The sequence below is a fragment of the Mobula birostris genome, chromosome 11 (genome assembly GCF_030028105.1).
Source record: "Mobula birostris isolate sMobBir1 chromosome 11, sMobBir1.hap1, whole genome shotgun sequence".
Classification (NCBI taxonomy): Eukaryota; Metazoa; Chordata; class Chondrichthyes; order Myliobatiformes; family Myliobatidae; genus Mobula; species Mobula birostris.
The window spans coordinates 112,094,250-112,108,698 of record NC_092380.1 but is presented as its reverse complement, the minus strand read 5'-3'; positions in this window follow the sequence as shown (position 1 = coordinate 112,108,698).

Genomic DNA, 14,449 nt, shown 5'->3' with positions numbered 1-14,449 from the left:
CTGCTTCTTTCTTGACAAAAGAACCAACTAATTCCCCTCCACTACCACCCTCCTCCGTCTGGCAGAACTGGTTCTCCCCCTCAACAATTTTTCCTTTGGCTCCTCCCACTTCCTTCAGACTTGAGGGTAGCCATGGGCACCTGCACAGCTATCTATGCCTGGCACTTAGTGACTACGTAGAACAGTCCATGTTCCAAGCCTTCCCAGTAATACTCCTCAACTCTTCCTGTGCTACATTGACAACTGTATTGGTGATGCTTCATGCATCCATGCTCTGCTCGTCAATTTCATCAACTTTGCCTCAATCTTCCACCCTGCCCTCAAATTCATAGTCTATTTCTGACACCTCCCTCCCCTTTCTTGATCTCTGTCTTCATCTCTACAGACAAAAACGGTCAACTGACATCTTTTATAAACTTACTGATTTCCATGGTTACCTTTTCCCACCCCATCTCCTATAAAAAATATTATTCCTTTTTCTCAGTTTCTTCATCTCTGCCGTATCTGTTCCCAGGATGAGGCTTTCCTTAGCAGCTCTTCCTTCTTCAGAGAATGGGTTTTCCCTTCATCCACTATTGATGCTGCGCTCACCCGCATCCCCTCTATTTCCTGAACATCAGCACTCACCCCACCTTCCTGCTACTTTAACAATGATAGTGTTTCTCTTGTCCTTACCAACCAGCCTGTGAGCCTCTGCATCCAACACTTCATCCCCTGCAACTTCTGCCACCTCCAATGGGATGCTACCATTAAAAACATCTTTACTTTCCCTCCCCCTCCGCTTTCTACATGGATTGCTCCCTCTGCAATTCCCTCGTCCATTCGTCCCTTCCCACTAACCCCCTTCCTGGCACTTAACCCTGCAAGCAGACGAAGTGCTATACCTGCCCATTCACCTCCTCTCTCACCTCCATTCAGGTCCCTAAACCTCCTATTCACCTCCTCCCTCACTTCCATTTAGGGTCCTAAACCTCCTATTCACCTCCTCTCTCACCTCCATTCAGGACTCTAAACAGTCCTTCCAGGTGAGGCGACACTTCACCTGCGAATCTGCTGAGATCTTCTATTGTGTCCTTTGCTCCCGATGTGGCCTCCCCTACATTGATAAGACCCATCATATATTGAGGAACACTTCGTCAAGCACCTCCTCTCTATTTGGCAAAAGCAGAACTTCCCAATGGTCAAATATTTTAATTCTGATTCCTATTCTCGTTCGACATTTTGTGTCAAGATGAGGCCACCCTCAGGGTGGAAGAGCAACACCTTATATTCTGTCTGGGTAGCCTCCAAGCTGGTGGTATGAATATTGATTTCTTCTCCCAGCAAAAAAAAATTCCCTTCCACACCCCTCTTCTATTCTCCACTCTAGCCTCTTGCCTCTTCTCACTTGCCTATCACCTTCCCTTGGTGCCCCTCCTCCTTCCTTTTGTCCCATGGTCCACTTTCCTCTCCTATCAGATTCCTTCCTCTTCAGCCCTTTTACCTTTCCCACCCACCTGGCCTCACCTATCACCTTCCAGCTTGTCCTCCTTTATCCCCCATCTTTTTATTCTGACATTTTCCCCCTTCCTTTCCCGTCCTGAAGAAGGGTCTCAGCCTGAAATGCCGGGTTTTAACTCATTTCCGCAGATGTTACCTGACCTACTGAGTTCCTCCAGCATTTTGTATGTGTCGCTCTGGATTTCTAGCTCTTGTGTTTATCCATGTATTGTTACAGTTTAATATGATAGAAATTAAAATGCTTCTTGAATAATTCCTTTTGGTTGTTCTTTACTCATTTGTCTAATTAATTGCCTAATTTAGAGCATTTGTTTTGAAGACTCGGGAAAATCAATACCATTTTCTGCATAGGATTTTAGTTATAGAGTCAGACAGCATAGAAACAGACAATTCAACCCAACTCCTCCATACTGTCCTACGGGCACCCATTTGTATTAATCCCATCTTCCAGCACTTGGCCTATAGTTTTCTATGGATGGGTGATTCACATGCTCATCTGGACACCTCTTAAACAGTCAGTAACTCAGTTTCCACCACAGTTAATAGGATGCTTAAAAAGGCACATGGTGCATTGGCCTTCATTAGTCGGGGGGATTGAGTTCAAGAGCTGTGAGAGTAATGTTGCAATCCTGCGACACCATGGTTAACGAAAACCCAGTTTCCCCCAGGATCAATAAAGTATGACTATGACACTTGGAGTATTGTGTTCAGTTCTGGTCACCTCAGGAGGATGACAGGTGACTTGACAGAGGTGTACAAGATGACAAGAGGCATAGATTGAGTGGACAGTCAGGAACTTTCCCCAGGGTGGAAATGGTTAAAACACGGCGTCGGGGGTGGGGGGTAATAATTTAAAGGTGATTGGATGTCAGAGATAGGTTTTTTTACACAGAGTGTTGTGGGTGCATGGACACGCTGCCAGGGGTTGTGGCAGAGACAAGTACAGTACATTAGTTCAAAGTAAATTTACATAGAAACATAGAAAACCTACAGTGCAATACAGGCCCTTCGGCCCACAAAGTTGTGCCGAATTTGAAATTTATTATCAAAGTACATCTATTTCACCATATACGATGCTAAGATTCATTTTCTTGTGGGCATACACATTAAATCCAAGAAACATAATAGAATCAATAAAATTAACAGGACGACAAAGAACCAATGTGCAAATGACAACAAACCGCAAATACAAAAGCAAAAAAAACGATAAATATATAAGCAATAAATATCAAGGACATCGAAACCATAGAAACTACAGCACAGAAACAGGCCCTTTGGCTCTTCTTGGCTGTGCCGAACCATTTTCTGCCTAGTCCCACTGACCTGCACACGGACCATATCCCTCCATACACCTCCCATCCATGTATCTGTCCAATTTATTCTTAAATGTTAAAAAAGAACCCGCATTTACCACCTCGTCTGGCAGCTCATTCCATACTCCCACCACTCTCTGTGTGAAGAAACCCTCCCTAATGTTCCCTTTAAACTTTTCCCCCCTCACCCTTAACCCATGTCCTCTGGTTTTTTTCTCCCCTTGCCTCAGTGGAAAAAGCCTGCTTGCATTCACTCTATCTATACCCATCATAATTTTATATACCTCTATCAAATCTCCCCTCATTCTTCTACGCTCCAGGGAATAAAGTCCTAACCTATTCAACCTTTCTCTGTAACTGAGTTTCTCAAGTCCCGGCAACATCCTTGTAAACCTCCTCTGCACTCTTTCAACCTTATTTATATCCTTCCTGTAATTTGGTGACCAAAACTGAACACAATACTCCAGATTCGGCCTCACCAATGCCTTATACAACCTCATCATAACATTCCAGCTCTTATACTCAATACTTTGATTAATAAAGGCCAATGTACCAAAAGCTCTCTTTACAACCCTATCTACCTGTGACGACACTTTTAGGGAATTTTGTATCTGTATTCCCAGATCCCTCTGTTCCACTGCACTCCTCAGTGCCTTACCATTAAACCTGTATGTTCTACCTTGGTTTGTCCTTCCAACGTGCAATACCTCACACTTGTCAGTATTAAACTCCATCTGCCATTTTTCAGCCCATTTTTCCAGCTGGTCCAAGTCCCTCTGCAGGCTCTGAAAACCTTCCTCATTGTCTACTACACCTCCAATCTTTGTATCATCAGCAAACTTGCTGATCCAATTTACCACATTATCATCCAGATCATTGATATAGATGACAAATAACAATGGACCCAGCACTGATCCCTGTGGCACACCACTAGTCACAGGCCTCCACTCAGAGAAGCAATTCTCTACCACCACTCTCTGGCTTCTTCCATCGAGCCAATGTCTAATCCAATTTACCACCTCTCCATGTATACCTAGCGACTGAATTTTCCTAACTAACCTCCCATGCGGGACCTTGTCAAAGGCCTTACTGAAGTCCGTGTAGACAATATCCACTGCCTTCCCTTCCATCCACTTTCCTGGTAACCTCCTCGAAAAACTCCAATAGATTGGTCAAACATGACCTACCACGCACAAAGCCATGTTGACTCTCCCTAATAAGTCCCAGTCTATCCAAATGCTTGTAGATTCTGTCTCTTAGTACTCCCTCCAATAACTTACCTACTACCAACGTTAAACTTACTGGCCTATAATTTCCCCGATTACTTTGCGATCCTTTTTTAAACAACGGAACAACATGAGCCACTCTCCAATCCTGCGGCACCTCACCTGTAGACAGTGACATTTTAAATATTTCAGCCAGGGCCCCTGCAATTTCAACACTAGTCTCCTTCAAGGTCCGAGGGAACACCCTGTCAGGTCCCGGGGATTTATCCACTTTAATTTTCCTCAAGACAGCAAGCACCTCCTCCTTTTCGATCTGTACAGTTTCCATGATCTCACTACTTGATTCCCTCAATTCCATAGACTTCATGCCAGTTTCCTTAGTAAACACAGACGCAAAAAACCTACTTAAGATCTCCCCCATTTCCTTTGGTTCTGCACATAGCCGACCACTCTGATCTTCAAGAGGACCAATTTTATCCCTTACAATCCTTTTGCTCTTAATATACCTGTAAAAGCTCTTTGGATTATCCTTCACTTTGACTGCCAAGGCAACCTCATGTCTTCTTTTAGCTCTCCTGATTTCTTTCTTAAGTATTTTCTTGCACTTATACTCCTCAAGCACCTTATTTACTCCCTGCTTCCTATACACGTCATACAACTCCCTCTTCTTCTTTATCAGAGTTGCAATATCCCTTGAGAACCAAGGTTCTTTATTCCTATTCACCTTGCCTTTAATCCTGACAGGAACATACAAACTCTGCACTCTCAAAATTTCTCCTTTGAAGGCTTCCCACCTACCGATCACATCCATGCCAGAGAACAACCTGTCCCAATCTACGCTTTTTAGATCCTTTCTCATTTCTTCAAATTTGGCCTTCTTCCAGTTAAGAACCTCAACCCTAGGACCAGATCTATCCTTGTCCATGACCAAGTTGAAACTAATGGTGTTAATGGTGTTATGATCACATGGGGGTGAAGAGTCCTTGAAAGTGAGTTGATAGGTTGTGGAAACAGTTCAGTGATGGGGCAGATGACATTTAGAGAAGTTTGATAGGTTTCAAAGGTACACTTAATGTCAGAGAAATGTATACAATATACATCCTGAAATGCTTTTTCTTCGCAAACATCCATGAAAACAGAGGAGTGCCCCCAAAGAATGAATGACAGTTAAATGTTAGAACCCCAAAGTCCCCTGCCAGCTCCCCTCCCTCCTACACGTAAGTGGCAGCAAGCAACGATGGTGGGGAGGGCTTTATCTGTGATGGACTGAGCTGAATCCAGTACTTTTTATAGGATTTTCCATTCACGCACAATGGTGTTTCCATACCAGGACGTAATGCAGCCAGTCAATATATTCTCCACCACATATCTGTTGAAGTTTGTCAAAGTTTTAGACGTCATGCCAAATCTTTGCAAACTTCTAAGTAGAGGTGCTGCCAAGCTTTCTTTGCAATGGCCCTTAGTGCTGGGCCCAGGACAGGTCCTCGGAAATGATAACACCAAGGAATTTACAGGGAGGAGGGGGAGAAGATGGCGGCGCCACGCAGCTTGCGCGGCCACTCTGGTGAATGATATCTGTTATTTGTCAAGTAGGGTGCCATGCACAATCCTGATTTGATGGGGGCAGATGTGAGAGCATGGAGGAACATCTGGTGAAACTTCCTGAAATGTCTGTTTCGCTGCCGTTGCTACTATGTGATCCAGAATCTCCAGAGGGGAAGGCCCCGAGTCCTTGGCTTTGCTTGTTGCTCGGTGGCCGGGGTGGGGTCGAAGCGCTCGGCAGAGATGGTGCTCGGTGTTTGGTGTCGGAGGCTCGAAGTTTTTGGACGGAATCAGAGTTGGCTGCGGTCAGGTGCTTCTAATGCATCGGCAAGTTTGCGGCGCTTCCGTCTGCGTGAGATGATGGGGCTATCGGGACTTGAGACTTTTTTTTACCGTGCCCATGGTCTGCTCTTTATCAAATTACAGTATTGCTTTGCACTGTTGTAACTATATGTTATAATTATGTGGTTTTGTCAGTTAGTCTTGGTTTGTCCTGTGTTTCTGTGATATCATACCGGAGGAACGTTGTATCATTTTTAATGCATGTATTTCTAAATGACAATAAACGAGGACTGAGTGTCCTCATAATCTAATCTAATCTAATCTAATTTAAAGTTGCTGACCCTCTCCATCTCTGATCCTCCAATGAGGAGTGGCTCATAGATGTCCGGTTTCCTCCACTTGAAGTCAATAATCACCTTCTCGGTCTTGCTGACATTGAGTGAGAGGTTGTTGAAGTGGCAACACTCAGTCAGGTTTCCAATTTCCCTCCTACATGCTGGTTTGCCACCACCTTTGATGCGGCCAACAAGAGTGGTGCCGTCAGCAAACTTAAATATTCCATTAGAATTGTTCTTCGCCTCACAGTCGTAAGTGTAAAGTGAGTAGAGCAGGTGCTCACCTCCACAAAGATGGAGGGGCATTCAAGAAACTCGTAGGCATAGGGAGGATAAAAAATGGAGGGCTATGTAGGAGGGAAGGGTGTATTATACCGTAATGTCCGCTGCTCCACGTTCACTCTTTTTGGCAGTGCATTCCAGGTACTCATCACTTTTGGTGCATTTTGATTGCGTTTGATGGTTCTGGCCCTGTACTCACTGGAGTTTAGAAGAGTGATGGGGATTGGGAGGAGAGGGAAACTCATACTCACCACTCTCTGGGTGAGAAAGGTCTCCCTCTAATCCTCTCCAAATCTTTCAACCTCTTTCTCTAAACCTTACCCAGACTCGTTACTTTAACTCTCTACCCCAAATCTATGTCGCCTAGATTCACCTAGTTCTGGTAAGAGAGATAAGGTCCAGCAGTCAGCTCGATCCATACCCTTCATCATTTTATGCCAGTTCCCCTTTAGCCCCTCCACATAGCTATAGAAGTTAGTGTGATGCTATTACAGCTCGGGCATTCTGAAATCTGGAGTCCAGTTCTGACGTCACCTGTATGGGTTTGTACATTCTCCCCATGAACTGCTTGGGTTTCCTCCAGGTGCTCTGGTTTCCTCCCACAGTTCAAAGATATACTAGTTAATAGGTTAATTGGTCACTGCAAATTGTCCTGTGATTAGGCTAGGGCAGGCATTCCACCTTTGAGCTCTTGGATGGATTGTTCCTTGTCTGGAACCTCATCTTTGACCTCACCGCCATGGGTGATCCTATCAGGAGCTAAGCTGCAGACCATCACTCTCAAGATCTCAGGAACTCACAAGCGTCTCCGCCACAACAAGGTGCTGACCCTTGGAGAAGCAAGTAATAAACGCCCGGCCTGGCCCTGTTAGTGTTGAAGTTACTGCGGTTCCTTAAGGTTGTTATAGTCAGGGGTGGTTGTGGGCACGCCAATGTTCCCAATGACGTGCGTCTCAAACAGCCTCTGACAACCAAGTGCAGATCCTAGCCCTCACGTGCGGCTTAGCTACCGAGCCTGGTGGAACCGTTTCTACTGACAGAAGAAGGGGCAAAGGCGACACCCTAAAGCCAATCACTTCAGGCGGTCGGGCCTCACCATCTCACCTAGGAGAAGGAAAACTCTGATCTCAAACCTCCGCTGCCTTGCGGCTAGACCCATTCACGGGCAAGGGTACAGGAATGAACACGAGGAAAAATCTGGGGCTGGGGTCCGTAAGGCAGAGCTATGTTGGGTTCAATGCTGACCGGAAACTCCTACAATGCTGCTGGTGGCAAACTGTATCGGTCTCTGGCTTCCTTTTGGGTTCATCAGATGTGTGGAGAGGGGGAAGCCTGCTACACTGGCAACGGCTTGCTCTCATATCGTACTGCTCTCCTTGGCGTCTCACATTGACAGACAGGATACGGCATCCGTGGTTGACCCCGGCCAGCGGAGGGCCTATCTAAGCTTTATGGAACGTCTCTGGGACTCACAATATATTTAGCTTTACCTCGCAAAATAAAGATCGATTCATCGTTTGAAGCCCTTTAATTCCATTAATCTGCTACATTTTACAATTTCATTGCTTCATTTCAGCAAGAATAAAAATGTTTCAATAAATGCTTTAAAAAATAAACATTAAATTCTGTCAAGTCTAATTTATTGGACAAACCTGTTGGTTTAAGTTTCACCCTTTCCTCAGCTCCCACCATTTTTAACCTATCTAAGACCTAAGACACTTATAATATTCTCGTCTGCCAAGATGATGCCACACTCAAGTTGGAGGAGCAATCACCTCTAATTCCATTTAGGTAGCCTCCAATCTGAAGGCATGAACATCAATTTCTCCAACTTCTGGTAATTATTCCCCTTCCCTTGCCCTCTTCCTCAATTCCCCACTCTGGCCTTTTACCTCTTCTCACCTGCCTATCACCTTCCCTTGGGTCCCCTCCTACTTCCCTTTCTCCCATAGCCCACTCTCCTCTCCTGTCAGATTCCTGCTTCTCCAACCCTTTACCTTTTCCACCTATCACCTCCCAGCTTCTCACTTCATCCCCCCCTGGCCTCCCGCACACACCTGGCTTTACCTATCACCTCCCAGCTTCTTACTTCATCCCCCCCGGCCTCCCGCACACACCTGGCTTTACCTATCACCTCCCAGCTTCTCACTTCATCCCCCCCGGCCTCCCGCACACACCTGGCTTTACCTATCACCTCCCAGCTTCTCACTTCATCCCCCCCGGCCTCCCGCACACACCTGGCTTTACCTATCACCTCCCAGCTTCTCACTTCATCCCCCCCGGCCTCCCGCACACACCTGGCTTTACCTATCACCTTCTAGCCCGTCCTCCTTCCTCTCTCCCACCTTCTTATTCTGTTATCTTCCCCCTTCCTTTCCAGTCCTGAAGAAGAATCTCGGACCAAAATGACAACTGTTTATACCACTTCATAGATGCTGCCTGATCTGCTGAGTTCCTCCAGCTTTTTATGTGTGATATTAATACACTAATTCTTACATTAATTCTATTCCCCTTATATCATATGGCATTTAAAAATATCTCCAAATATGTATTCAATTGTCTTCTGAGAGTGAGTTCTGCTTGGTTATATACTAATAATGTGGGAGGGGTGGATAGTTGATGGAATGGGGAAGAGGACTGATAAAACTTTCTAAATCTCCTGGCAGTATATGGTGACAGAAGATGCTGCTATCTCAAGCAATGGACAATCTGCTGAGGGAGCTCAACAGGTAAAGCAGCCCTTGTGGGGAGGGAAAGGAATTGTAAAATTGGTAAATTGGCTTATTGCAACACGCACAAAATGCTGGAGGAACTCAGCGGGCCAGGCAGCAACTTTGGAAATGAATTAACAGTAGATGTTTCAGGCTGAGACCCTTCATCAGGACACCTACCCTGGGGGAGAAGACTGTTACCGTCCACCTTATCTCTTCCAAGAGGATCACCAGGGGTTGGAGGCTTGTGTGCCTCAGTGATCCGGAGAGCTACATTGGCTGGAGTCAGGGCCTTGTACTTTGGTGCTTGGTAGGGTCACCCATTCCAGACAGATCAAAGGGTTTTTAAGGCATCCGTTAGTCTTGCGAGACCATGGATCTGCGCCTGGAAAGTTTTCACTCTCCAGGGCATAGGCCTGGGCAAGGTTGTATGGAAGACCAGCAGTTGCCCATGCTGCAAGTCTCCCCTCTCCACGACACCAATGTTGTCCAAGGGATGGGCAAGGGCTGATACAGCTTGGCACCAGTGTCGTCGCAGAGCAATGTGTGATGTGCTTTGCTCAAAGACACAACACGCTGCCTCGGCTGGGGCTCGAACTCACGACCTTCAGGTCTCTAGTCGATTGCCTTAGCCGCCTGGCTACGTGCCTAGACTAAGGCCAGACTGAGAGCAGTCCACTGGTCTTCTACATTAGGGGGTTCAGCTCAATACTAACAACCCTGCCTGGTCAAAAAAAATTGCACGGAAACATATAGGAACCCTTCTATATCTATGTGCGGGGCTACAGCGGTGGAGGAGCTTCACTGGTACCCTAAATGCTAACGGCGTAACGGGCTGTCAGTAAGTCCATGTTATCTATGCTTCTCATAATTATGAACACTTTAATAAATTCACCCTTCATTCTCCTGTGTTCCAGTGAATAAACACCTCGCTCTGCAGAAGGGTGTTAGCTCAAAATGTCGAATGTTTATTCTTCTCCACAGATGCTGTCCGTTCAGCTGAGATCCCCCAGCATTTTGAGTGCTTGCTCTAGATTTCCAGCATCTGCAGAATCTGTTGTGTTTAAAATTGGTTTATTATTGTCTCATGCACCAAGGTACAGTGAAAAACTTTGTTTTGCACGCCATCCATACAGATCATTTTATGACAACAGTGCATCAACGTTGTACAATTGAATGACAGAATAAAGTGTTACAGTTACATAGAAAGTGCAGCTCAGTAGACGAGAAGTTGCAGGGGTCATTACGAGGTAGATTGTGAGGTCAAGACTCCATTTTATTATACGAGGGAACCGTCTTTTAACAGTGGGGAGAAGCTGTCCTTGAGCCGGGTTGTCAGGTCTGCTCCCGTTGCCACCCCCCAGCCCGCACATGCAGGAACCTCCCCGTCTCCATCCAGCTAACAGGATTCCCCTGCCCCTCATTCCAGACTCATCGCCGGCAGCCCATTTTTTACCCCGGCTCTCATCCACAGTCCCTGTTCACTCACTGAACCAGTTGCTCCTAGCTCCCTCTTTCCCTGCCTAAAGTTCACCTTGTTGCCTGTTGTGTCTGGTTTCTGTTTTCTCTGGTTCTGTGGCCCCTCGTGGCTTGATATTTTGTGCCCTATTATTAAAGTTATCGTTCACTGTTAATTTGTTTCCACCGTTCTGTGTTTTGCATCAAGCCTTCTCTACGTTTCCTGACAATGGTGGTACACATTTTCAGGCTTTTGTTTCTTTTACTGGGGAGAAGAGATGATATCTGAGGCGTGAGGGATCTTTGATTAATTTGTCTTCTTAATATATACAACACGATTATGTTGCCCTCTGGAAGCGGGCAATTTGATCAAATCTATCAAATCAACGTTGCTCATGCCATAATATAATATATAATATAACCAGTCCACTCGACTTAATCTCCAATCCTCAAGAGCTTTTGCAGATAAATTGCTAGGTGTGACCTTATCAAAAAGCGTGCTGTTTAACAACAGCCCACCACACAAGTGACAACACACCAAGATTGCTGGTGCAGATCATAGCTTGTAGGATGTGGAGGCTATTGAGAAGCCACAGAGGAGATTTACCTAGGCACTGCATGTCTCATGGGGAAAGGTTGAGTGCGCCAGGGCAAAAGTGACGATAGAGACATACAAGATTAGAGACATGGAATGAGTGGACAGCCAGAGACATTCCCCAGGGTGGAAATAGCTAACAGAAGGGGGCATCATTTTAAGGTGATTGGAGGAAAGTATAGGAGGAATTTCAACTCCAACATGGAAAATCCCAAGCCTGGCTGTGAAAGGAGGAGGGTTGGACATGGGGCTAGCAACCCCATCCCGTAAAAACCCAGAGCTACAGAAACTCCAGCAGAAGTTCCACAGACCTCGTCCCTGGGAGAGGAAGGACCTTTGATGACAACACCTTAAGGGACTGAAAGGTTGGACCAAGGCAGAGGATTCTCTACAGTTGCTGTTGGCAGCCAATGCCCCAGTCAGCGTGATGGGCTCCGGAAGAACCGGTATAGATTAGATTATGAGAACACTCAGTCCTCCTTTATTGTCATTTAAAAATGCATACATGCATTAAGAAATGATACAATGTTTCTCCGGAGTGATATCACAGAAAACAGGACAAACCAAAGACTAACACTGACAGAACCATATAATTATAACATATAGTTGCAGCAGTGCAAAGCAAATACCATAATTTGATGAAGAACGAACCATGGGTACGGTAAAAAAAAGTCTCAAAGTCCCTGAGTCGATCGACTCCCGAGTCCCCGATAGCAGGCGGCAAAAAGGAGAAACTCCCTGCAATAAACCTCCAGGCACTGACAACTGCTGATGCCTTGGAAGCAGTTGACCACAGCCGACACCGAGTCCGTTCGTCCGAAAACTTCGAGCCTCCGACCAGCCCCTCCGATACAGCCTCCCGAGTGCCATCCTCTGCCAAGTGCCTTTGACCTCACCCCGGCAGCTGAAACAAGCAAAGCCGAGGATTCGGGGCCTTCTGCTCCGGAGATTCCGGTTACCGCACAGTAGCAGCGGCAAAGCGGGCATTTCAGAAGTTTTCCAGATGTTCCTCCATACTCTCCCGTCTGTCTCCATCAAATCAGAATTGTGCATGATCCCCTACTTGACAGATTACAAATATCATTCACCGGAGAGGCCGCGCCTCACGTAGTATGAAAAGGTAGACTCTTGACCTCATAATCCACCATGTTATGTTCTTGCTTGGAACTCTGGAATCAGGACTCCAGCTTTTTTTATATCCATTTACTTATACAAGTAAAACTGATCCTGATGCAGGTTAAAACCTGAAATGTTGACAGTTCCTTTCCTCCTGCAGATGCTGCTCGACCTGCTGAGTTCCTCCAGTAGAGTGTTTATTTACTGACTGATGAATTTACTGACAGGCCGTTAGTGAGATGTCTTCTCAGTGGAAGGAAAGTTGAGAGCAGATTTGGTGAAGGTGATTAACGTCGTGGACTGAAAAGCCACAAATAAATCAGTGGGTTGGAAGGATCAAAGGCCATAGATTCAGTTGAGGTTGGAAGAGACAAGAACCAGAGGTCATAGGTTAAGGGTGAAAGATGAAATATTTAAGGGGGAACTTCTTCACTTAGAGGGGTGGTGAGAGTGTGGAATGAGCTACCAGCAGAAGTGGTGAAGATGAGTTCAATCTCAGCAGAAGTTTGGATAGGTACACATGGATGGGAGGGGTATGGAGGGCTATAGTTTGGGTGCAGGTTGTTGGGACCAAGCAGAATAGTAGTTGGCATGAACTAGATGGGCTGAAGGGCCTGTTTCTGTGCTGTAGTGTTCTGTGACTTGATGACTCTAATTAAGATAATCCTCCAAAAGGCTAGAAGGGACCTGAGCAAATAATTTTTATGCCATATTGATTAAGATTTGGAATGAGTTGCCTGATACAAGTGTTGCATTCATAGAGTTGTAGAGACAAAGTACAAGAAACAGGCCTTTCGGCCCACAACATCCATGCTGACCCCTTTGTCCCACAGCACCAGGGGAGCATAATTATCAACGTGAGGCTATTACAGCTCAGTATTCAATTCCAGCATCTGCGGAAAGGAAGTTTGGCATTCTTCCCGTGCGCATGTGGCTTCCCCCACCAGTGCTCCGGTTCCCTCCCACAGTCGAAAGACGTACTGGTTAGGAGGTTAATTGGTCATTGTAAATTGTCCCGTGATTAGGCTAGGGTTAACTGAGCAGTGCGGCTCAGTGAACCGGCAGGGTCTATTCTGCTCATTATCTCTAAATAAAATAAATAAATAATCCCATTTGCTCGCATTAGGACGCATAAGACCATAAGACCAAAAGATATTGGAGCAAAAGTAGGTCATTTGACCCATCAAGTCTGCTCCACCATTCAATCATGGCTGATCCAATTCTTTCAGTCATCCCCACTCCCCTGCCTTCTCCCCATACCCTTTGATGCCCTGGCTAATCAAGAACCTATCTATCTCTGCCTTAAATGCACCCAATGACCTGGCCTCCACAGCCGCTCATGGCAACAAATTCCACAGATTTACGACCCTCCGACTGAAGTAATTTCTCCGCATCTCGGTTCTAAATCTACGTCCTTCAATCCTGAAGTCATGCCCTCTTTCAGAGAGTGACCACGAGAGAGAGAGAGAGAGAGAGAGAGAGAGAGCTAGCACGAAAGCGACCATGTGAGAGGAGAGAGAGAGAGAGAGAGAGAGAGAGAACGCAAGAGCGACCACGAGAGGAGCGAGAGAGAGAGCGAGTCAGAGCGCCATGGCAGAGTGTTTCAAAAAAAAGAAAATATAAAATGTACGTCACTCCAGACTACACTAAAGTGTACCCCTGCCTAATAGGGGTCAAAAATAATGACAGCGTTGCTCGCTGCACTGTTTGCAACAGTGACTTTTCTATTGCCCATGGTGGGTTAAGACTGTAAAAGACATGTTGAGGTGAGTTTAACAGGTGTCATTCGTTCATTAGCATAGACTAACGTTATTTAAACTAGCTGGCTAGCTGCTAAGGAGCTACTCTATTGCAGACATCCCACCTCTCCCGGAAGTTCCGGGAGTCTCCCGCAAATTGATGGTGCTACCTCCCTGAAATGAGTTTTTGCGGAGTGAGATGTCTGGAATTACCTGTTGGACATTAAGAACGTAAAGTGCTGTAGGCCTATCCCATCAACAAGTTGCTCATTGGTGGAGAAACTGACAGAGCTAGATGGTGTGGATTGTGCTGCTGCCTCCTACAGAGAGGCATTGGTGTGAGAATGTGG